General features: G+C 33.8%; 1 long non-coding RNA gene across 2 annotated transcripts; it reads left to right on the top strand.

Moving 5' to 3' along the window:
- Positions 1-14,905: 14,905 nt before the first annotated feature.
- LOC128240172 (uncharacterized) lies at positions 14,906-16,463 on the top strand. Of its 2 annotated transcripts, XR_008262072.1 has the most exons (4): positions 14,906-14,941; positions 15,296-15,391; positions 15,990-16,137; positions 16,371-16,463. It is a non-coding gene; the product is annotated as an uncharacterized LOC128240172 (long non-coding RNA). The 2 variants fall into 2 exon arrangements; XR_008262071.1 differs by lacking the exon at positions 14,906-14,941 and having other exon boundaries at positions 15,138-15,391.
- The last annotated feature ends 7,981 nt before the right edge of the window (positions 16,464-24,444 follow it).

The raw sequence follows: 24,444 nt of genomic DNA, 5'->3' as shown, positions 1-24,444 counted from the left end.
ATACTCTTTGTATTCAATTTTGTATTCAATTATAAGTATTTCAATCTGTTTATGTATGTCAAAACTTTAAAAGGTGTCATAAGTCTTCGACCAAAAAGTGAGAAAAATACGGGCAATTAATATGAAAGTGGTCATAGTCTTCGAAAAGGTTGCAGTGATAACAAAGAGGTCTTGCTGAGTTATTCCAGCGGAATAGGTTTTGTTTTGTAGCCGCGATATTATGTAGTAGTTTAAACTTGAACAATCTTTTCTGGAGTAATCCTATGTAAAATAAAAAAAAGCATGATCGCCAGTTGGTTGGTTTGTTCAAAGCTTTTTGCCAGTATTTATGTATAAAGGGTTTAGCGTTACTAAAAGAATATGAAAAATGTCTTTATTGGTGAGATCGTCTAACTGAATTTCACCGTATTTAAGATTTAAACACGTTTAACATTTTTGTGTACAGATTTAGTTGTTTTAATTACAATTTTCCACTCGTTTGGGATTGCTTCCATTTTTGTGTTTATCTCTAAGATCCAGTTGCATTTCACAAGTTTTCACAATTCCTTCCACGTCTATATCACCAGATAATGAAACTATATCGTTTAGAAACATAATTCCAGAGCCAACCCAGTGTTTAAATAGTATACATTTATTACTGTATCCAAAACATGCATTTGCCCATCTAACTTGAGGTCGAATTGAATAAAAATCTCATATAAGTGATTGATAAAAATCACGTATTTGATTTAGATTTTTAGAAATTAACCCATTTAAGCTTCATACTTTTAGAATACTTAAAGTACTTAAAGTCAGGAACTTCCAGACCACCTATAGTTTATTTCCTATTAAAGTTGTACGCTTTAGTTTATCTCTTCTCATTCCAAAAGAACTTGAATATTAAATAGTTAACCGTTTTATTTATATGATTGGGACTTAAAATAGTTTGCGCTAGATTGGGCAGCATCAATGATTTAATAACTGTGATTTTGTCAAAAAAGTTTAAGTTTCGTTTCTTCCAATTGCCAACAAGCTTTTGACATTGTTTATTTGTTTCGCCCAGTTTTTATTAATGCTTTCAGTTTGTCATGGTTCAAACCTATTAATAGATGAATACGCAGAATACCCAGAACCATTCGTAACCGCCAGGCCATTAATCGCTTTTTATATGGGTCTTGTTGATACATGGGCGGTACATAATGCAATATTGCAAGGTGTTGCGATAAGAGTGAGGTTTGTGTTTATATACACTGACCACCCAATTTCATAACATGGTGTCAGAAGTAAATTCCACTGCTAGTGAGAATGCACATACTTAGATAAAAAAGCAATATATTCAGTGCTACTGAATTTATTTCTCTGCAAAATGAAGTATACTTTCACGGATTACAAATTGAACAAATTTCATCCGCCGGATAAATTTGACTTTTCATCACCGAATAAATGGGAAGATTGGAGAGACCGTTTTCGATGTTATAGGAACGCTGCAAAATTGCACAAAGGAAAAGAAGAGGTGCAAATTTCATGTTTAATTTACTCTATGGGGAAAGACGCTGAACATTTATTTAAAAAAATTGGACTTTCGGCAGAGGATCAAAAGAAATTTGATACCGTATTGGAAAAAATCAACGGACATTTCACACCGAAAAAGAACATTATTCATGAAGGAGCAAAGTTTCATTCTCGAAAACAAACAAAAGTCAATCGGTCGAATCTTTCATCAGGAGTCTGTACGAGTTAGCTGAGAGCTGCGAGTTCAACGCTGCCGTAAAATCAGAACAAATCCGTGATGGCATAGTGGTCGGAATTCTCGACAAACAGTTGTCAGAGAAAATGCAGTTAGAATGCGATATAACATTGGAAAAAGCCGTCTCGATGGCAAGACAGAGCGAACTGGTAAAGGGACAGGTTCGAGCACAATCGACTGGACCTGCCGAATTGGATGAGCTTAAAGGAGCCAAATTTATGTCTGGTGGCGGGCGAGGCCAGCCGAAATCCAAGCAATGTTATCGACCTCAACGACATGATGAAGCTTTAACCATACCACAATGTTCTCGGTGTAACCATAGGCACGGTTCGTCGGGAAAATGCCCAGCGAAGTCCCAGAAATGCCGGAAGTGTTGGAAATGAATTACACGTAGTATCAAATATGGATTACACAAGCGACAGCGAAAACAATAACAAAAACAGTGAGTACTATTTAGGTTCCATTAACTGTGACACGCTCAAGGAAGATCCGTGGAAAATCAAATTGACAATATGTTATTCTTATATTGTATTTAAAATTGATACAGGAGCAGACGCTACAGTCATTTCTGAGTCCACATTCAAATCTTTAAAAAAGCGCCCAGCGCTAAAGCCTTCATATTCAGTGCTTCGTGGTCCTGGTGGTAAAATTGTTTGTAAGGGTTACTTCATTGATTGCTGATACGTACAGAGATTGTAAAAAGTTTATATTTCGAGCGTTCGTGGTCACAGGAAACGATCGAAATAGTCTACATAGTAGAGGAACCGCGAAGGCTATGAATTAAGTACAGCGTTTAGATGAATTTTCACAAAGCATATTTGGAACCGCGGATACCATGAAATGCGAGCCTGTTAAAATAGAGCTCAAACCAGATGCACAGCCGTACAGTGTGAATACAGCGCGCCGCGTACCATTTCCACTATTGGCGAAGTGTGAAAAAGCACTAAATGACATGCTAAATGACGGTGTCATAGAGAAAGTAACGGAACCGACAGACTGGTGTGCACCGATGGTACCAGTAGTTAAGCCGAATGGAAATGTAAGAATATGTGTCGATTAGTGTTTGAAAATCGGACTCCATTTGCTATCGATAATCGAATCGAATCGGACCAAGCATTTCGATTTACTATCGAACAATTATCGAAAGTTCATAATATCAGTAAGGAATACATTCAACAACAAAAAACATAACAACACAATACTTACTTAATAATTGCACATCAATTGCAAACTGATGCAAAACGCATCAAGTAAGTTATCTTAGAATATTATCCATGTACGAGCATATTAAATATTTGTGAACCAGCTAACATTCAATAACCTGTTACATTGATATTTCATTAGAATAACTTAATTTCATAAAACTTTCACCTAAAAAAGAAAAATTAGTTATTTACAAACGATACCAAAAAAGGTTTCAAAAACAGAATGCATCGAGCCGGGATTCCCGGTATTTGCAAGTAACACCGGACCCACAACACCATAGAGACAGGTTATTGAAGAAAGTTTATGAAATATTAACAATTAAAAACAATTTGTAAGTGGGAGAGTTTGTAAATTTTTAAGCAAAGTGTCTACATTCACCGCATTTGTGTAAGAGAGTGACCACCCTTGTTAAGATGAACTCAACGAGAATTTGCCGGAAAGAAAAATTGACATTTTCTCGACATTTAACTCAAAACAAAAAATACGTAGTTACCGGAAGTTACATTAGCAACATAGATTCTGGATAACCGCTATCGATTGTCGCCGACATAGCATTGTCAGCGACGATTTATCGATTGTACTCCGTTTCATCACTAGTGTCGATCTAAAAAAAGTAAAACAAATCCGTAAAACGCGAACGCTATATGATACCAAATCTTAACGATGTTTCACCAAAACTTGTGAACATGACAGTCTTTTCAAAGTTAGATGCAGCGACCGGTTTCTATCAGTTACTCCTAAAATATTTCAAAGGAAAATGTCTGAGCTTTTAGATGGTCTGCCAGGTGTTGATGCCATTATGGATGACATTGTCGTCTATGGTAAAGACGTACAGGAGCATGATAGAAATTTGAGTAAAGCCCTACAGAGGATCGAAAATTCGGGACTAAAATTAAACAATAACAAATGTTTGTTCAGACAGACCAAAATTGAATATTTTGGACATATAATTAGTGATAAAGGGGTCAGTGTTAATCCAAAAAAGGTCTAATCAGTAAAAGAAGTTAGTGCGCCAAACAATGTCGCGGAATTGAGACTCGTGATAGGGATGATTTAGACAGATACACTCCAAATTTGTCTACATTCATGAGCCCGATGACTGAATTGTTGAAGTCAAAATCTGTTTGGGAATGGGGCGTTCCGCAGGAAAAAGCATTCCAAACTATTTAAGATTTGTTGACAAACGCGCCGACTTTAGCGTATTATGACAGATCGAAACCTTTAGTTGTTAGCGCTGATAGCAGTAATTACGGATTAGGTGGAACACTGTTCGTTAAAGAAGGTTCGAATCTCAAGCCGGTAGCGTATTGTTCGAGAACATTGTCCGATGCAGAAAAGAGATACGCGCAAATTGAGAAAGAAATGACCGCCTCGGTATGGGCATGCGAAAAGTTTGAAAAATATCTTATAGGGATAGTTTCATTTTTTCTGTTGACAGATCACAAACCGCTGATATCGCTTATTAACAATCAGGACATTGACCAAGCACCTTTAAGATGTCAGAGGCTTCTCATGCGAATGCCTTATGGGCCTTGGGAGAAAATTGCCGCAGATATTTGCGAAGTTGACAATGAAATGTTTTTGGTAGTAATGGATTATTATTCCCGTTATCTTGAGATTGGATACTTACCGAGAGCAACAAGTGATAACGTGGTGGGAAAAATGTCAAACATGTTCTCACATTGGGGCGACGCCACAGCTAGTGACCGATAACGGTACACCCTTCACATCTGATAAATTCACAAAGCTTATGGAAAAACATAATGTGAAAGATTCATTTTCATCCCCAAGACATCCACAAAGAAATTCTCAAGCCGAAGCTGGGGTAAAATTAGCGAAGGGTATTTTGAGACAATCTGATGTTATCAAAGCACTTCAAACGTATCGGAACAAGCCTATAAGAGCAACAGGATTTAGTCCTAATCAGCTGATTTTAATACTTGAACCTTGCATCTTTTATTATGATATACATTGACCAACAGCCAATCACATTATTGTTTTGATGGTGATACCGGAAGTGCCTTGTTTCAATTTTTATTTTTGTCAGAATGTGTTTTGTTCCAGCTCGAGACACCCGGATCTTTGTGCTGTTGAAATTGCGAGAGCATACACGGCTCCTGCGTCTCATTCTGGCGAGAGGTTCTGCACAAGATGCAGTTCTAAGTGAGTTGCCAGAGGGGATATTTTTTCCCCTCAAAACTGTGGAGGACTTGACAGCCTTTGAAGAGCGACAGTGCTTCAAATTTTAATTTTAAATTGCACCACAATAAGTGTGAGTTACTATGGTTCTGCTAGAAAGATTTTACTGTTTTGCATTTATATGTGGATTAACAGGCATTTTCATGCACAACTTTTGTTCAAGATAAAATACTTGGCAGAATATGGTGGGAGTGACACAGTAGACACGGTTTTCCGGATAATGAAGACGGTGTTAACAATAAATCTGGCCCACCAATACAACCTTACGGGAACCAAACAAAAAAAAAGAAACTTGGCGGACATTACTTGATAAACATCTTTTTCAGTAGGTGGTTTTGTTTTTGTATATATTAAGTTGTGTTAAATGAAACTACCTATGGTGTGCATATACGTCAATGGATTTAAAAAAAAATATATAATTGAGTATTAGTATTAAAAATTAATAGACTTTTTAAGATACCCATGCAAATTAATCTGCCTAGATAAAATTATCATATACAGTTGACATTAAAATGCTGCATATCTATTACTTAACATTTGATAATCACTCTGATGAAATAACTCGGATATTCATCTATCCACTTACACTTACTGGATGTCTACAATTGAACCCAGGACCACGCTTTTGTAACCGCACGGAAAGGGAGTGGGCCATCCAGAAGTCGTTTTCCGGGTCTCGAGGTCGTCAAGTTGGCCTCAAAGACCAAGCAAGGGTCAACCCGATGCTTCCTAAGTAGAATATTGTCTTATTTACTTACCAAAAAAATCGGATTAGTGACTCAGAATTTAACCAATAAAAATTGTCAGAATATTTATCACTGCTTTTCAAATTAATTATATACAATTTGTATGCATCGATTGTTTTATCATAAACACATCAACGTCGTGTGACATGTTATGTAGTTCGTATGAAAAATGGATCACTCGAATGTAATAATGAGATATCTCCAACTTTTGCCGTTAATTTTCATATCGTTAAGGATTGCAAGCAGAGCATTTCTTATCTATATTTATAGGCAAATCCATGTTTGTTTTGCATATTTTGTAAAAACATAAGATAAGCTGTCCATGACAAATAAGAGACCGATCAACAATACAAATATATTTAGTTCACATTTGGATGATTGTTCAAAAGAAGACTCCTAATACTCAATATTTCCCTTTTATAAACTGCATAGCGCTGATGTTTAAGGTTTTGAACCGTAGTCAAGCGCCAAGCAATGTGTCCTCAGTGGCTGTTCAGTTAGGTACCAATGACCTGAAACATGATAAACAAGATACGGTTGTTAAAAATGCTATTGATGCTCTCGTATCTGTTAAAAGTAGATGTCCTAATGCTAGTGTAAGGTTTTCTAGCAACATACCGAGACTTGGTAAAATCTCTCCGATCAAACGTTTCAATGAAAACGCAAAATTTGTAAACAATGCGGTCTTGCAGCATTGCATTTCCACTACGTCGATAATGACGATTTTTTTCAACATTATTGGAAGTAACTGTATGATGCAAGATACCCTTCTGGCATTCATGTTAACAATGTCGGTGCTGAGCGTCACTAGGACAACCTAGCCGCTTTTCTGGTAGATGATATCTCGGACGAGCTTGATCTCACTACCCCAGACCAAAGAGGCAAAGAAGTCAAGACTCTCATCCGTCACCGTCTAATGAAAGGCTCATCAAGCAAGGCAAATTAGATATTAAATACTCACTTTGATAATCCCTGATATTACTAAATGGCTTATCGCATATGCTCTTTGAATGTTAACGGAATAAGGAATAAAATTAAGCGTGAGAAAATATTTCACTATCTCAAGCAGAAGTATTATGATATTGACGCATACCAAATTCTATCGGAGAAAGGAAAAACTTATCTTCGTTCCTGGATATTGTATATTTGCAAGAAACGCACTGTGCGAATGAATCTAAAGCTCTTCTAGAGGCTAAATCATGGGAGGGAAAAAGCACTCGTTAGGAAACAACTGTATCAATAATATAGGAGGCGAGTTTAACTATACTTTCGATAATAGCCTCGATCGAAAAGGGGCTGTAACCTTTGATGTAAAATCAGATGAAGGGTGTCAAGAATTAAAAGCCCTTTTATTTATTAAAATAAACTTAAATTAGACGATGTTTTCGTCGAAGAAATCAGGGAACAAAGTGCATCACCTTTATAAGAAATAATGCAAAGTCCCGTATAGACTTCTTTCTCAGTTCAAAAAGTATTGATGACGAAATTGAACGATGCAAAATTGTACCTTGTATTTTTACAGACCACAACACAATTGAAATTAAAATAAATACCGGAAATGTAGCTCGCGGACCGGGACTATGGATGTTCAATACAAGGTCATTAAACGATACAGAATATGCTTCTCTAATCAAAACATTTTGGTCATGATGGAAACATAATAAAACGTCATATGCTAGTTGAAGTGAATGGTGAGAAATGTCAAAAATTAAAATTAAAGCTATCACTTTAGAATATTCCCAGTCATAAAGCCGCTCCAAAACAAATATTAAAAAACTAGACAAACACTCTCGGAATTACTATCTGAAGACTTCACTCCAGAAATAATCAAACATTAATCAGCTCATAGCGGATTATTATGATTCAAAGTTAGAAGCCCATAAACTACGCTCGAAAGCTAATTCAATTCAGCACAACGAAAAGTCGTCAGACTTTTTTTTTGTTTAGAGAAAAAACGCGGCAAAAATAAACTTTGGCATCACATTAAAACAGACACGTAGACGATTAAATATGGTATAGATTCGATATTAGAATAACAAACAAAACACTATAAAAAGCTATTAAATTCTGAGGGTATTGATTCCCTCTCAATGGGCAGACTTATAAACAAATTACCAACACAACTTTCTGAATCAGACAAAGATAAACTAGAATCAAATTTAAACATAACTGAGCTTGACAACGTTATTAAAACTTTTAAACGTGAGAAATCCCCCAGGGAGGATGGAGTCACTGCCGAATGGTACCTATTTTTCTGGGATATTATAAGAGAAGATTTCCTGATTGTAGTTAATAAAATATGCGATAATAAAAAATACTGACTCTCAATATATGGAATTACATCATTGATTTATAAAAACGGCGATAGAGAATTGGCGGCCGATAACATTGCTAAACGTTGAGTATCAAATAATTTCAAAATCTCTTTCAGAGCGTCTTTAGCCGATGCTTCCAAAACTAATTCACACCGATCAGAAAGGCTATGTAAAAGGCAGGTACATTAGTGAGGCTAACAGATTTATACAAGATGTAATAAAATACGTCTATGAATCTAATGAAGAAGGCATTATAGTATTTCTCGATCAAACCAAAGTCTTCGACCGGGTTGAGTGCTTATGGGTGGTAAAATGCCTGGAAAAATTCAATTTTGGTGAAGATTTTAGGTCATAAATCAAAATGATGCTATAAAACCCAACGGTTTATTTTCCGAGTTTTTCAGTCTGTCTCATTCTATAAAACAGGGGTGCCCGATTGCCCCCCTGATCTATATCCTCCAAGCGGTAGCTATGGCAACTACAATCCGCCAGGATAACAATATTGAGGGTATAAAACTTCCCTCCCGCAATACGGATAACAGAGAAGCGCGAATCATCCAATTTGTAGATGATACTATTTTTTTTGCAGAAATGAATAATGTCTTCCGCATATATTTCACAATTTATCGGACTATGAAAAGACCTCCGGATCTAAACTAAATAAATCCAAAACAACCAGTCTTCTTATATGTATATTAAAAACAACTCACTTTAAGGACATAACGTGTATAAAAAAACAACGTTAAAACCCTTGGAATTCACCACGGGTATAACATTAACCACGTTCTGATTTACGAGTCTTCCATCGCTAAAATAAAATCGTGTATTAATATTTGGAAATCACGCAACTTACGCTGCAAGGGAAAGTATTGATAGTAAAAACGTTTGTTATATCTCAGCTTCTTTATAAAATTGAAATAAACGGCATACCTGACAAGTACTTGCAAATGAACGATACAATTATTTCGGATTGTATATGGGAAAATAAACAACCCTTAATAAACAAAGCTACTTGTCAATTACAACGCAATCAAGGCGGCTTGAACATGCCAAGTATAACCGTAATTTGCAAGGCATTAAATGTTAAATCTATTAACAGATTAATACAATCTGAACCACAAAACAAAAACACAAAATTTATCTGCACTCAGAAGATGACAGATACGAAGAAACCTATTTTTTATGAAAATGCTTGTCACTAAAAAACATGAGAGTGTCACTCGGAAATAATCCCTTCTATATAAAGGCTATAAGTGACGGTAGTGATATTGTCCACTTATTGACAAACAATGACACAAACAAAAATACATGGCTGTTCGGAGATCATTTAATAACCTTACGCAATAATCCATTATTTTTCTCATACTTCACAAAGAGTAAATTAATAAATAACGAACATGAACAATTTCTAGATGAAAAGGATTTTACATGAAATTAAAATACAAACTGAACTGGATAACAGAATGGACCACAATTAAAACGGCAGTTACAAAACGTGTACAGGCCGATAAATCTAAACACACTACAAACATACAAATAAAAATATCTGACAACATCAAACTCCGCCGAAAAACAGGTAAAGATATAGACTACTACGATTTAAAATTAAAGGACATCCATCAACTGTTTAATAGTAAAACTTTAAAGTTTGGAAGTGAACAAAAATGGTAAAATCTTTTAAATATTTCCCTTCCGTGGACCAAAATTTGGATTGGTCTATACAAATCAAAAGCGTCATTAAAAGTTGTTAAAATTACACCAAACGATTTTCACGCAGCAAAAAGTTAGAAAATGAATTATTCAGACGGACTATGTTAAATCTGCAATAGTGAACAAGACAATTTAACTCATCTGTTCTGGAAATGTAAGCATGCGCAAAACTATTTTTCAAGAAATAATTCTGATTGTTGAAAATATAGCCTTCAACACATAACAAATAGAAATAACAAATCAACTATCAACAGCCTTGCTTGGACTCTTTATTTTTCTAACAATATGCAAAATAATAAATACTATACCGTTAGAAACAAAGCGGCGTATGTGGAAAAGTAGCAACTGTATATATTATGAACAGAAATACACAGACATTAAGCTAATGTCTCTGGACATTAAACTAGCTACTATAGATCAATTTATATGCCCTGACAATAACCGGTCAGTTAAAATAGTTAAAGAGTACTTTATTGTTTGATGTCTCCTTTTGGTTCTTTTTTAGATGTATGACACTTAGTCCAATACCTTAAGGACTATATTCATATATAAACTTGTATTGGTATTTACCAGCTATACTATTTAGCTTTAGCTGTTATTTATTTATCTGGGAATATATGGCATACACAAACCAAACTTATACTCTCAATTGTTTCAAATGAACATTATTATTTATTAACTATTTTGATTCAATTAGCATTCACATTTAGTCAAGTCACCATGATTTGCATTTGAATTTTTTGTATTTGTAACATTAGACATACCTTATATACTTCATTTGTACCAAAATTAAACAAATAACGATCTGTATTATAAGATAGCACAATTTGAAAAAAAAAATAAATACTTTTATTACTTAATTAATTGCTTAAACAATAAACATACATTTTTCCATCCTTTTTTATGAAATTCAAAAGCCATTGCATTACTCTTCATATTGACAAACAAGAAATAAAAATAGTTCATGTATGTAATCATCTATTTTATTTAATTTAAACAATCATTTGATATCATTATAATTTAGTTCTTACAAATCATGTAAGTAATTTCACTTTCAATAAATTGAGAGTTAATAAACAGTCACATGACAAATTCCTTTTATTGGATCTTCAATGTCAGATGGAAAGCTATTATTAAGGACCCAAGTGATGTTTGTTCCTGCATCTGAACTGCCTAAATGCAGCCAATTAGAAATTTTGCATTGAATGTTACATATTTGGGTTAATTAAGGGCTATAATCCCTGTCCCGACAATTTTGAAGATAGAACTTAAGAAAAGTTATTGACTGGCTAAAAGAAAAATATAAATTGAGGAATATAGGCAATGTAATCTTTACAGATATACAAAAATGATTCGCAGATACATATTTAGACTTATCGACATTTTACTTAATATCAAAAGGTTCTTACAAATTATTTATAATATTATTCTTCATATACATACACATTATTTAGTAAACAGTACTGTTTCAACAATTCAAACAAATACATAGTTACAAATCAAATGTTGCTGTATTATGGCAAACACTTGGTGTTCCATCATTACTTTAACTGAACTGGAACCTCAGATCAACCCATAAAGAAATGGAGTCTAGTAACTTCCCACTCGCCTGCCTCTTGGAACAACTGGGCCATGATTTTACCAGTTACCAGTAAGTGTTCTTTTAGACCATCATGTTGGTCAAAAATGTAATCAGACAAATCAAGACTGTCCGTAACTGGAAATCGGACCTGTTTCAATACATAGGCCACACTTTTTTTATCCAACTCCTTCCAAATGATGGGTAGTGACATGGACATTCCTCAATCTAACTTCTGCAGTGACTTCATTCATTCCTTTAGTCAAATACGGACAGTGTGAGCTGTTGAGATAGACAGCTCCTGTGACATCACATTTTATTGTGAAGAATGTCCAGCATAGACGGCTTGTCATCTAATGTAGCTAATATGTCCGCCCGGTCAGCTCAATCGGTAGAGCGTTGGACTCTGAATTGGACAACCCGGGTTCGATTCCCGGGCGGACCAGGTCACCTCTGTTGTGATTGGTTATGAAATCCTTTCTACGACCATTCGCACTGTACCACTGCACCTGGCATGTACAGAAGTTGTCAGTTCCTTGCAGAGGTGAAGGCACCTAGTACTGGTTCTGCCCAGGATAGGTATGCGGTGGTTGAACTGTCACTCTCAGGGACCCTTCAATGTGCTCACGCCAGGACCCGGAGTATAAACTACTAACATCACCACCTGGCAGCCTGCTCTGAAGCTTGTCCATAGCCCCATATGTGTGGCCAGTCATCCATTATCCCCATTTTAATGATAATCTGAAAATAATCCCAAGCACATTTATATGCATATTTATTATATCATATCCGCTTCTATACACTTATCTTCTCTAGGATGTTCAAACAGGCTTGATGTGACAATACAAAATGTGAAGACAAATAAACAGTGAGATACAACAAGTATATTGAATTTTCTGTCTGATTTAAAATGATTTGTAATATAAACAGGACAGGTGAAACTTCCTATTCGACAAATATCTTTTTTTTATTGTTATTTCCAAGCATTTTTTATGATTAGATTATTTAATATTTCACAACTTAAATACTATCAGGAAGTCATAAGATTAGCCAGTCTATATATATATATAATAAATCATATATATATATTTAATATATACAAACAAGTCATTATACAATTGATATACACCAATATATCATTTTTATGAGCATGAACTAGCACTATCACTGCCGTTTTTCCCTGCATATGATCGGTAATTGTAAAAGCACGAACAAAATTAATGTTATAACATTTTACCAGTACACAGATACCCGGATAATGGCTAGAACAGCTTTCCTGTCGGTCAAAATTTACACTCATTTAACTGTACATTGTCATTTAAATAATCAGTATTAAAACTTCGATTTGAGCGATTACTGAGTATCCAACAATATTCACATATCAAAACCATATTTTGTTCCTTCGACAAATTTGCTATCATAAGCAATATTATGTTTACGAACTAAAATTATAAAAACAACTACACTTTACCTTATAAACTTACGCTACTGTTCGGGCCTGGTGACGCTGCCCCCTCACTGGACCCGCTAGTGTAACTTTTTGATATGAAATCTGTATCGTGATGAATAAACCTTTAATCTCTATATCGTTGCAAAACCCTGGTTCCCTGTACATGTTTGATAATTGCAATCAGTATATTACAATATCATTAGCTATCTACATTTTGAAGGAAGGAGTGTTTTATATTGAGACGACAACTACAAGTGGATTAATATTAGCGCACATCAGAATGGGTTCAAAGTCATCGAGTAAGTTAAGTTGGTGTATTTCTTTAAAAAATGACTGTTGAGTGTTAATATATAATTTGTAAGTAAAAGTTGCATGTCGGAAGGTCATTGCAGCAAACGTAACATCTTGCATTCCTACTTATGTCAATATCACTTTATTTAATTATAATTTAGTAACCTATCTGAGCAACATAATATCTGTCTTGAAAGTTTTATTGGATATCCAGTTTGATGTCATTTCAGGAAATGCCGAGCGTTTTTAGAATGATTGCTATAAAATAAAATTGAAATGATTTCTCCTTATAATTTAAATGAAAAATTTACTACTTTTTAAATTAGGTATTTATCATAAAAGCAAAACTATCAATTCACGTTTGACTATCTTGAATTTTTCTAATTAAGCAATTATTGTTTCAAATTAAATTGCTTACAAACATGAGGAGGTGCCTTTAATGCCACTAAACACAATCTCCACCACTGAACGGTGGTACAAAGAAAATAAGGTACAGCTATTCTATATGTTTACTTCTACACGCGTGAGTATGATTAATATTATATTTGATAATTTTATCAAAAGGACATCTTTCGAAAAACGGAGAATGTGTTCATTTTCTTTGACTACCGACTAATTGTTGAGCTGGCGTTTAGTGGCCGTGATATTGTTATATTACACACATTATTACATACAAAAGAGAGTAGTGATATTGATATTAACCAGAAAACAAAAACCAGCATGTGACAAAAAGATATGGATAAGATATTTTTTTCGGCACGGCAATGAGATCATAACTTGGACAATCAAAACAACATTCAAAATGTTCTCCTGTATAACATGGAAGCGATAACACTTTATACCTTAAACATGGCGTATAATTCGATCAACTCTCATATCCAGTAGTAACCGGTTAAGATACTGAAATTGACGTGTATCAATGTGAACTCAACAGTTAAGATTGAGTACAAATCTTATTATCTTATTTTGTGTATAGTGCATTGTTTAAGACCTGAGTAGGACCACGATACCTTATGGAGCAAGCATTACCATCCTTAGATTTAATAAGGGAATTAAAAGCAGTGTCATTTTATGTCGAGTCAAATAGTCATGTTTGCGGTACGAACACTTCAACCTAGGATTGACCTTCTTAATATATGTATGTGCAATTTCATTAAAAGACAAAGACAAACGTATTTGTCAGAATTGGTGGATTCTGCTACTGCTCAGCAAACATGACCATATCGGACTGATGTCGGCTGAATATCGGCATATCGGCCAGTGTTTGCCGATATCGGCCCGACATCGGCCCGATATGGGCATATTGACTGAAACATTGTATTTGTTATAATACTATATGATTTTAATTCGAATGTTTAAACATTATAACATAAACAATAGCTTTTGTTTTTTTATGGACAAAAACATTTTATAAATATCGCGATATCGGTCCGATATTGGCCCGATGTATACTCTGTATTGCTTCAAGGGAGAGCAATGCATATGCTGCAACTTTCACTAGCAGTTCATTCCCCTGGCGATTAATAAATATTTAAATTCATTATCATTAAATAATAAAACCAGTTTAAGTTTATATGGTTATTTTTAATTAATTCTGTAATTAATAGATTCAGTTCATGTTTATTTGATTTTTATTATTTTGTTTTATATTCACTGCGGTATTTGTGCCATTTCAAAAAGATGATGCAAGTCAAATCATACTTTTGGTATTTATCAATGGTAAGTAATCTTTGAATCGTTGTTGAACGTATGAAAATAAGGAATTATTATAGTACTATTCTGTTATCAATTGTTTTATTCTCAAAAGTGATATAAATACTTTTATTTCGAGTAAATATGTTGAAAAAGAATTCGTGTAACATATTTTCGTGACTAGTTCTCTTTGTAAGTTTGTTGTTTTATGAGTTTGATTAAAATCTACATTTAGGTAGCATGTGCACACAAAAGCAAAGTATTACATTGATGATTTGGTTGGGTTTGAACGATTAATTTATCTGCTTCCATTGTAGACAAATTTAAAAAGAACATTTTGTTATCAATTATGAATCATAATTGAGACATTGTAATTTACAGTATCGTATATTGTGGAAAGATCGATCAAAGTTGCAGAGAGCGGACAACTGCAAATCGAGACACTGAAATAGAGGAATAAAGGCAATCATAGGGGAGGTATGTCTTTACGTCCCAATTGTAATGCACCAGTCAATTGTAACCACGCCCCCACCCACCAGGTCTAGGGAATAGCCGGGACTTTTGACTTTAAGTCCAGCCAACCCCGGGTAAAATCCCCGCCCTGCTGTGACAAACTGATGGTTAAACCCCGGTCAAATGCCCCCACACCCCAGAGACTCTTTAAAGTCCAATCCCCGCTAAATTTGGCGCTATGACAAAACCACCGCAGTCACCCGGCCCTTTTCCCCCGGCTATCCCCGGTATACCCCCGGATCTGGGGGGCCGTGGATACGATTGACTAGTGCATTACCATTTATATTGAACGTGTTCATATTCAATCATAATATGTTAGTTTCAATCAGTCTGTCAGGATGCATATGTATATTTTTTGTGAAGCAAGTTAATTTATGATACATCTGTTAATGAATTAAGATCGAAAGTACTGATAAAAAGCAGGTGATTTAGGGTATTTGACTATTTCACACTTAAGAAAAGCAGGTTGACTATACCAACCTTTAAATTTACCTAAAGGGGAGAATGATCAGGATAACCGACTAATGCATTTGTAACTGTAACAAAATGTGATGCATTTCAGAGGAAGCGTGTTTAATCAGATGAGGATGAATAAATGTCAGTGACAACACCACCAAGGCATTCGAGGTGACAGTGGCTATGGCAGGACTGTTCTGCAGTCATCACAACAGTTACTATAAGATCCCCAAACAGTTGCACCATCTCTACAGGTATATACCGCTATTAACCTTTGTTTCAAGCACAGTTCAATATATAATCCCCCCCCCCAGAAATATGCGAAGGGATGTAGGCAAATTTTATACAAACACAAAAAAACAACATTTAACAAAACCCCAATTAAAATTATGAATACCAACTTCCTTGAAAATTCATTATGTAAATACCCATATCCTGGAAAAGACCTATCTCGCCTATGTATTAACAGTACATGCAATTATTCCAGAGGGTGTCGTGAAATTCCGTCGTTTCTCACAACAGAGGTGCGAGCGAAAAATGCCGCCTGGATGAAGACAGCATCGGACAGAGATGGTGGGAGGGAAAATGAGGCAGACGCAAATATCTGAGTGCATCCTTGGAACACCGGGATGAAAAACAAAACAATATTATGTTAAAAACGCTTAATATTTAATGCAGTAGCGTTACCTTAAGTATTGTTCAATGAAATAACTTTTATTTCAAGTCTTAATTTGTTTGTTTGATTATTTATACAGTAACAGCCTGTGTGTATTATGGCATGTTTTTGTATTTTAACTTGAACATTTTGATAAACTGTTCAGGGGTATTATCCACATTCTGTGATAATTCAATTGTTTAAATATTTATAGCAATGATAATAATAATAAAAATTTAAAAGATGAAATAGCTTATTTTATTATGTAGTAATTTGTGAGTATATAATATGCATGTAGGTGTACGGTTGATTTTCTCTGCATTATTATTTTTCTCTCAGAAGATAAACCAAGACAAAATCTTGTGTTTTAACTATCTTGTTCTGTTGTCATTGAGCATGACAATCCATCTGTATAGGAATAGGGACGAAATAGGAAGGATATCGGCATCATGCTGGCTAAATGTCGGCTATTAAAAACATGCCGACATCGGCCCGATGTCGAGCCGTGTTGCACATCCGACATCGGCCCGATGTAAATGCCGATGTCGGGCCGATGAAGTGTTCCATATCGGCCCGACGTCGGGCCGATATAAAATGTTTGCTGGGTGACATCCCTTTTACTCACAAATATGCTTACACCCAAAATATTTACGATTTGAAGGAAGCCTGATTTCATTTCGAAGCTTCAAGCAAATGAGTATACAAGATTAGGATGTTAACAGGTTAAACACGGATCCACCAGATTACCATGGCTTGTTGGGAAAAACGCCCATCAAGTTGTTCTTGACATCTAATTCATTATTTTGCATTTCAAATCAGAATCATACATAGGCTATTATTAGTTAAATATTACCTATTTGACGCCTCATGGCTTAGGCAAATAAAGCTAACATCGGACAAATAACTGGGCCAATATTAAATCACCTAATTAATGACATTATAATGTCTTTACAAAACGACAGCTTTATATGGAATATATCTATTATCTAGATACTTATGGATTGTATTTTTTTATATATCATTCATACGTACGAATTAAAGACAATTGTATTAAGTGGAAATCAGATGATCCGTATCAGGTATCTTTATTTGACGAGGACACATCATGACACAAGCATATGTTTACAATGTGATATTATTTGAAAACATGTTTGAACACAATGGGCAATCTTTAGTGAAGTGCAAATACTTTTCAATTCCTACCCAAAGATAAGAGTGATATGGTCAAGTGGTGTAGGTGTCAACCTATCACCCAAGACGTTGTGGGTTGCTCATTACCAAGGATAAAGGTCCATGACCTCTCAAAAATAACACCAGTACTATTTTTTTCTCTATGAACCGGACTCGGATTAGCTCGATGAACAAAGTGTTATTAAATTATTATTATTTTTTTTAAATTTAAATTTCAAGTTGTGTTGAATGTTGATCAAAAGAAGATTCCAAAAGTACACTGGGTATCTATGATGCATATACAAAACTTATACATCACGATTTATAATTAAATCCATTTCTTGTTCTACTAAACAGGTCTCGATTTTACTTATATCTTGCTTAATTGTTATTTAGATGCATGTTAACAAATAAAGTAGCAAAGTTTATGAGAACTCTGGAATTAATCTATTTTGGTCCATCAATCCTTCTTATAGTAAATGATATAAAAAGTAGCCGATACAAGGTCACAGTGCTTAATAACTTAATGACTTTTCAACGCTTAATCATCTAATCCACTGTATTTAGTTACATACAAATTGACTCCTCTTATCGAAAACTTTTGCTAGGGAGAAAACTACATATATGTCAGTTAATGATAAAAAATATATGTATGTATATCTATTGGACATGCACAAATATCATTCAAGTATTAACTTAAGTTGTCTGGTTAGCGCAGTGGTTAGCGCACTCGCTTCTCATCAAGGCGACCCGGGTTCGATTCCCGGCCTGGATGCATGTGAGTTTGGTAAGTGGTCACCAAGCCGGACAAGTGGGTTTCCTCCGGGTGCTCCGGTTTCCCCCACAACACAAGACCACACTCTCGCGCAAAATCGTGCCAACGAAATTGTCAAAGTATAAGTTATCATAACTTTCTTCACAATCGTTGAAAAACATATAATGCTTAAACTAAGTATTAACTTTTGTACTGAATACTTATTTTCTAAACGGTAAATGTTTGTTTACGCGAACAATATACATTCCAATGTTTGCTTATTATGCACTTTTACCTGCATACCTGTTTTTAAACTGTTATGACAGTGAAAATATGTTGGAAAGTCTGGAGATTTTGCACTTGTTGATACATTTAATCACACTTAAAGATATATTGACGATATTCTATGTTTGTAGTAATCCGCTATTACATATAATATTTAATTAATATACCCTTCACAATAGCAACTTTATAAATATAATAGCCCAATCTAAAAGCATTTTATTTAGATATAGAACTCGAAGTAACGGAAGATAAATTGAGTATCAATCTTTATGATAAACGTTATCATTCTAATTTCAAAATAACTCATTACCCTTTGTTAGATGGAGATGTTTCTAGTTCAAAATCTGTTTATGGCCATTATTATGTTATATTAAAATACAATAGTAATCTTAAATCGCTGATTGCAAATAATAATGTTTATCCCGGATTTTATGGTGATGTTTTAAAGAAATTTCGTACAATTAAAATGTTTTCGGCAGCTTGTTGGTCAGATGGACTCAAACCGTGGACATGACGGCAATACTTTGAAGAGTACCTGCCTCCTTTTTGTTGTTGTTTTTTTATGATGAATATCTCATACAAAATATAAGGCTGAATATGGCGTCATGACATTACTAAACTTTTAACATTGTTTTCCTTGTTTGTTCCCAGCTTTTGTACAAAAGCTTTTGCATTAGATACTCTGAAATGTATTCTCTCGTCTGCATATAGAGTCGGGATCTTTAATCATTGAAGCACTTGGTGTTTACCTATTAGTTTACTTTATGCTTTTTATCATTAAGTTCTCTCAATTTAATGCATACTTCGATAAGATTATCTGATTTTATTCGGGATAGTTGGGATAAGAGGTTGTGCACACAAACTGGTTCAAACCCCCTACAAATTAACATTTTACTGACCGTTCCAATGAGGTACCTGACAGTCCTTGATAGACTTAACTATTTTTATATAGTTCACATGCACTGTGTTGTTTGTGGAGTTTTATGGCGTTGTTCCGTGTTTCTGGTTGGTGATTGTTTTGTGTTCTATTTCTGTGGCGTTTACCCTGGGCCATTAAAAGGGGGTCATGTCCAACCTTTCGGCTACTGAGCTTGTTTATGTATTTTTTATATAAATATCGAAAATGATCCACATCAGCTTTCAGCAGTCACAATCAAGTTTTAAAATTTCAATTTTTATCCGAAAAACTACAGAAACAAGCTCAGTAGCAAAAAGGTTTAAACAAAATGGAACGGGCTTGAATGGTGAAAATTAAAATCTGAATGTAGTAAATGAATGTCTCGGATAAATTTTTAGTAGACCGGATCATTTTCTAACTGCAAGACGCAGTGCTTCTCAAGCTTCCAAAGCTTGATCAGAAACAAATCCATGATAATTTCCAATTGACCTCGGAATAGGACTATTGTATTTTATGGTATGGATATTCGGGTTAACGGAAATAATGAAGTTTTAGAAAGGCTGAACATTTAATACATAATCTATATTATCGAATGCTCATCCAAACTGCATGTATACGGAGAAACATGACCGGAAACGTTATCAAACGTAATATATAACTTCACATCTTTAATAGATGATGAATGAGCGAAGAACAAATAGTCTCTGGTGCACTTTATTTTATCGATCCTTGTCAGATATTCCCAGAATATTAAGAAGAAATTGATACCAAGTGATTAAATGTTTTCGAACATAGGAACTGCAAACAATATTATAGTTCATAGAGTATTCAAGTATTAGCAAAAGAAACCATTGATGCCCATTGACACAGAAAACGGACATAGATAACAACCAGACGATATATTGTGTGAATATTGAATTGCAAAATTAGGTGATGAATTTTACCATTTTATTGACTGTAAAGATTTAAATATGAAAATAAAGTAACTAATAAAACCCTTTTTCCAAAAAATCTAGATTTTTTTAATTAATTGAAGCAACAAGAGAAGGCAGTCCAGTTGTACAAATTTGTCACTATTATTCTCTTCAAAATAGATTTATATCTGAATATTTGTGACTTATATTCTGTTTAAGCTTTTGATATATTGAAGAAATAACTCTAAGACTTATAGAAACAAACTTTCTGTTTCAGGTAGTTACATTTATTGATTGCTAGACTTTAATTGAATATTTTATTGGCTTCCTATTTTTTTTGTTTCGAACAGGTGTTCTTAGTTGAGGTGTACATATTGTCTGCTAAGTATTATGATTGTATGTCTGGATTTCTCCTCTAATTAATGGTGTATGTTATAATATCTTAATAGAGGGGTCGAGCTATTAACTTTTTTATTCTGATTTGTCCTTTGAACTTTTTCAAATAATTGATTTTAGATTTCAAAATGTTATAGAACAGAACAGAACAGATAATTTATTAAGACTTGTACAAAGTACATCATCTTCTTAACCATATACATATACTGATTGAACACATGGTGAGAACCCAGGTAATACAATAATGAGTAAATTAGAATACAGATGTATGGACATATTCAAATTAGGTGAGGATGAACAAAAATATAACAAAAAATCAATCATTGTTATAATTCAATATTAAGAATTGTTCGTCTTATACATAACGCTTCTTTGACAAATAAAGATAGTTTTATAAGTTCTTGTCTATTTGTTGAATTTAACAGTTCAATAAATTTTAGTACAGACGGACATATATAATAATTACGTTTGATGTATTTCTTTCTAATAAGATTAAAACATGGACAAATAAAAATAAAATGGAACTCGTCTTCTATATCTCTCCTATTACAACATAAACAATATCTTTCATCACGTTGAATTCGATTACGGTTATATCTACCCGTTTGAATTCTTAAAGGGTGAACAGAAAGTCTAAGTCTACAAAAGAATAGGCGTAAGCTTTTAGGTAAAATGTCTAAATAATGTTCATAACCAAAAGTGGTTTTAAAGTCTTTATACAAAAACAAGACTGGACTATCAAGAGAGCGATACCACTCTTGCCTTAAACAATCAATTATTCTAGTTTTTAACTCACACAAAAAATACTTTTCATTTGGTACACTGGCATTATCAAATACATATCCAAAGCCAAACTCGCTCAAAAGCTTTCTAACATTTGATACCCAATTATTCTTTCCTATTACACAGTCTGATAATGCATACCTATATACAGTGCGCATTATGATATTATCACTTCTTACAACCTTAAGCCAATCTTGTATAATTCTAACAAATCTATGTACATAAAGAGGATATCTGCCAAGCTCACCGTAAACACTTGCTGTACATGTATTTTTTCTAACATTTAATAGACGTTTACAAAATTTTAAATGAATTCTTTCAATTTCTTTTGACTTGGTATAACCCCATATTTCCGAAGCATAATTTAGAACAGGAGCTACAAAAGCATCAAATAGTTGACATAGAATCTTTGGTTTCAGGTCATATTCCCTACATTTACATGATAATACATTTAGTGCTTTTAAAGCTTTACCAGTTAAATGTTCTTGGTTTAAAGCATAATTACCAGTATAGTTGAAAACAGTTCCTAAGTAATTAAAATCATTCACAACTTCAATAGACTGGCCATTGTAGGTCCAATGTTCTGATGGCAATAGCCTTCCCCTTTTACGAAAAACCATAATTTTTGTTTTAAGTATATTTACAGATAAACCCCAGTTATTACAGTATTCTAAAAGTCTATTCAAATGTTGTTGTATTTCTTCAGGTGATTTTCCTACGATAGCCATGTCATCTGCAAATAACAACAATATAAGGACAATATCATCAATTAGAAGTCCAGAATCTACATCATTCTGAAAAAATAATTCTAAGTCTTCAACAAAGAGAGAAAATAGTAAAGGGGACATAACTTCTCCTTGACGGAGGCCTACAGCATAGTCGAAGTAATCAGAATATGTAAAACATGATTTAACACAAGATTTAACTTTTTGATACATATCTCGTACTATTCTAAGTAGTTTTCCTTGAATACCGCATTTGTACAGTTTCAACCATAAAGCATTTCTATAAATAGAATCAAACTATTTCATCATATCAACATAAACAACATAAAGTCTTTTATTGTCATTCAAATATTTTTGCACTAATGACGTAATAATAAAAATAGCATCTACAGTTGATCGCCCTTTCCGAAATCCGAACTGAGCGTCCGAAATTATGTTATGTTCATTACAAAATGTATCAATGCGTTTATTTAGTACAGTTGTAAAAAGCTTAGACAGGCAACTAACGAGTGTAATTCCCCTATAATTATTAACGTCATCTAAATTTCCATTTTTATGCAATGGTATAATAACACCTTCCATCCACTTATCGGGAAAAAATCCTGAGTTTAAAATACCGTTAAAAATATCACATACATGCGAAGGCAAAATATCGAACGTCTCTATAAAGTATTCATTCATCAGAATGTCACTCCCAGAAGATTTATTACGCTTCAATGATTTAATAGCAATATGTATTTCATTGACAGTTATAGGCTGATCTAATTCGGCAAATGAAACATCAACATTATCAAAATCATGCGTGTTGCAAAAAAATTAAGACTCTTCGTTAAAACATTCAAAGACACTACTACCTAATGCTGAAAAATATTCCCTAAATGTTTCATTTGGTATACTGTCAGCCGTTGGTTTGGATTTTGGTTTAAAATATTTCCAAAAATCTCTAGGCTTACTTTTTTTTAATTGTTCTATTTCTTGCATTTTTAATCTGTATGCATTATTTTTCTTTTTACTAACAATATTTTTATACACACGTTTATGTTCTACTAATAACAATCTATTTTTCATATCGAATATTAAAATGAATAACATACGGCTTTATAAACCAGACTCTTTTAACTTTGTAACATGATTTCAATGCATGTCAATGTATCAGTTATATGGTCTATAACGATAATATTTCTTATCACGTTTACCTTTATCTTTCGTTTACACTTTAAACAAAGATTGCATGCAGTTCAAAGGACTATAAGTACTTCCCGTATGTATTTAATAGCATAAAGTTAACAAATAATAACGTGACCCAATTTCTTTCATACAATATCAAATTAATTTCAAGTATGTTCGCGCGTGTATGTATGTGTGTTTGCGTCGTGATTGAAAATAAACAACAGTTAACTGTTTTGGTAGAATTCTGTGTCAAGTACATCTCCAACGTATGCCACATAGTTCAAAAACAGTATTTAATGTTTAGGATCTGACTTAATTCATATCCGCGAATCATTTATCAAACATTCATTAATACGTCCCCTGTTTAAAGTGACCTTGTTTTTAATTGTCAAAGTTAATCAATATGAGTTGAACTAATGTTTCATATTACAGTATAGGGTATTTTTTATTTTTTTCAAATCTCATTTTATGTTTATGGCAATTTATTATATTGATAATATAAATGTTCAAGTATGTATAAAATATAATTTTGGCTAGTTGAAATTATTTATTGTGACTTTAATGAGCCTTTGTCATCAAGCCACTGTGCAATTTTCTACAGACTTAGCTATGGATATAACTATTTAGTAATTCATTTTGCTAGTCTAAATTATTATCCACTTCATCGATACATTCATTCTCATTTTGCTATCAAGATAAGAAACTTAGTAAACAGTGTGAACTAAACAGTTTTAAGTTTGAAAAAAAATGGGAAAAATCGATAAAGTTATAGACCGTAAATGTGGATTTTGTCAAACTGTATGAAATAGTA

Source organism: Mya arenaria, chromosome 7, assembly GCF_026914265.1.
Source record: "Mya arenaria isolate MELC-2E11 chromosome 7, ASM2691426v1".
NCBI lineage: Eukaryota > Metazoa > Mollusca > Bivalvia > Myida > Myidae > Mya > Mya arenaria.
The sequence above is the reverse complement of the archived record's forward strand: the minus strand, read 5'-3'. Positions and strand labels throughout refer to the sequence as shown.